The following is a 2,500-nucleotide window of genomic DNA, read 5'->3' on the forward strand; positions in this document are numbered from 1 at the left end:
CATTTCAATATAATAATCTACTTTTTATCTGTTTGGTAATTGTAATAATTTGCAATTGGTTATATATATTTAAAAAAAACATGTGCATTTGTGGGGAGCTTAAACATTTAATCCGTAAACACCCAGTTAAAAACAGTTGTATTTTCCACCTTTGTAATCAAGAGAGAAATTTGACTTAATTCACAACTTGAAAAATCCTCAAGGTACTTTGAAAATCAGCTTTATTGTCCATCTTTTGTAAACAATTTGCCATGACAATTTGCAAGGATGCAATCTCAGGAGTGAACACAGTATCCGCAGCCACATTCAGACACTGTTTCACAAAGTCACCACATGAAAAAGCTTGTCCACCCTTTGCAATCAATGCTCAGATATCTGATAACTTGCCCGAGTTGCATTCTGGATAAAAAATCAGAGCGCGCGCCAAACTTGGCCCGCGGGCCCCAAATTGGTCACCACTGGTCTACAGAGTAACATAATTTAAACCGCGTGTCAATGAACAAGACCGTCTGTTGTTAAACAACGAACAACATAATGGGTAGAATATGTAGCCTAAGTAAGAAGATCTATTCAGATAGAATGATTCACAACAACACAACAACACAGCCAGGATTTACATTTTGGACAGTTTGGGCAATTTTGGGATGGGCCTTTTAATTAGGCTAAAGAAGTTAATAGGCTATATTACTGTTTGCCCTCCTTTGAGGTTTCCAACTGCGACAGTTTGTAAGCTATTTATGACAAGTGGCACACGCAGGTATAATGCTCAAATCGTGCAAAAATAAAACAGTAGGCTGCCGTTGTCGCATGTTTCCAGCTGAAATGTTTTAAAGGTGTGAGAGAGTGTGAAGAGGGTCATTTGAGTGAGTCTCACTTGGCACCTAGACAAAACAAGACATTTGAGGACGTCATCTTGGATTTTGGGAAACACTGATCCACATTTTATAGACCAAACAACTAATAGTTTGATCAAGAAAATAATGACAGATTAACCCAGAAATGAAAAGAATGGTCGGAAAGCAGCCCTACAGTACTCCTACTGCACAGTAGCCCTACTGCACAGACTTCTTCTGAGTACATGGAGCTGATTCCTACTCCTACGATTACCAAGTTCTCCAGAGAAAAGCCTGGAGTCAGTCTAGATGTCCTCACACACTGAGGACTTGTTTCTATAGCTGTAGCTCTGTGTGAGCAGGCCAGCTCAGCTGAGAACAAAGATAGCCGTGTCTTCATCTACTACATCTCTTTCTGCCCTTTTATGTTCCTCCGATTATCCAATTTCTCTCTCTCATTATACAAAAGACCCAGTTGTCCTCTCTTCAAATCTGGTATCAATTCTGACGTCATTTCAATTTCTCTTCTGCCTCAACTTTAGGTCCTCTAACCTCTAACCATCTATCTCCTGCTTCTTTAGACTCTCCCTTTTCTTTATGGAAATCCAAAGGAATCACCTCCTTTTGTGATTTATTTCAGGATAACATATTTCCTACTTTTCTGTCATGGTTTTGGATTTAATCATTCTTTTAGTTATTATTTTGCATTCACTCATTCATTTAGTTTATTATTGGTTTTGTTCTAACTCTGCTGTCATTTCAGACCCAGCCACTCCCACCTGCCTGTCTTCCCCTCACTAGTTTCACCTGTCTGCTAATTAGCCCACTCACTCATTCCCTAATCAGCTCCTCAGCTTATCTCCAGGCCCATTCCATTTCTTTTGGACTGTTTCCCGTTTGTTTTGTTCTCTGATTCATTACTTTAGTGAAGACTTTGATTTTTACACTCTGCCTCTGTGTCGTGCATTTGGGTTCCATTTTTGTATCTGACCGTGACACTTTTCTATCCCTTTCAAGTCAATTTGACTTTTGCCACGTTCACATCTCTTCAGATATTTTCAGATACGTCACTGTGTAACCTCTCAGTTCCGCTCTTTCCCTTCTTTACCAACTCTGCTCCCTTGGGAGGAATTTCTTCATCTTTCACTCGATCAGAGATCACTTATATCTCAGATTTACTCCTCCATGATGTCATTTAATAATAAATCTGTTGTGAAAGCTAAATCAGCTTGGGAGGAGGAACTAGGTATTGAGTTCTCTGATGATTTGTGGGCTGGAGCAGTTGATAGGGTTAGATCTACTACATCATGTGCTCAGCTGGGTCTCATACAAGTCAAGGTGCTGCACAGGCTCCATTATTCTAAAGCCAGACTGTCACAAATCTGTCCCAATGTAGAGTTTATGTTCATTTTGGGACATATTCTTTAAAACCCTATCTTACATCTTAGGAGTTGAGCTGCAGCCGTGTCCCCTGATTGCTATTTTTCGCGTCCCTGGTATTATTTTAAACACCTAGACGTAATCACCTTTTCCTCCCTCCTCGCACATTACATTACATTACATTACATCACGTCATTTGGCAGACGCTTTTATCCAAAGCGACTTACAATAACACATTTTTGTCAGCAATAGAGCAATCAAGTATGCAACACAGTCTATGACAACTA

At 39.7% G+C, this 2,500-nt stretch overlaps 1 protein-coding gene across 1 annotated transcript in view; it reads left to right on the plus strand.

Moving 5' to 3' along the window:
• trpm4a (transient receptor potential cation channel, subfamily M, member 4a) overlaps window positions 1–2,500 on the plus strand; it is a 72,465-nt gene that overhangs the window by 16,207 nt on the left and 53,758 nt on the right. The gene's annotated exons all lie outside the window — the stretch shown is intronic.

This window comes from Poromitra crassiceps (assembly GCF_964638095.1).
Source record: "Poromitra crassiceps genome assembly, chromosome: 13".
NCBI lineage: Eukaryota > Metazoa > Chordata > Actinopteri > Beryciformes > Melamphaidae > Poromitra > Poromitra crassiceps.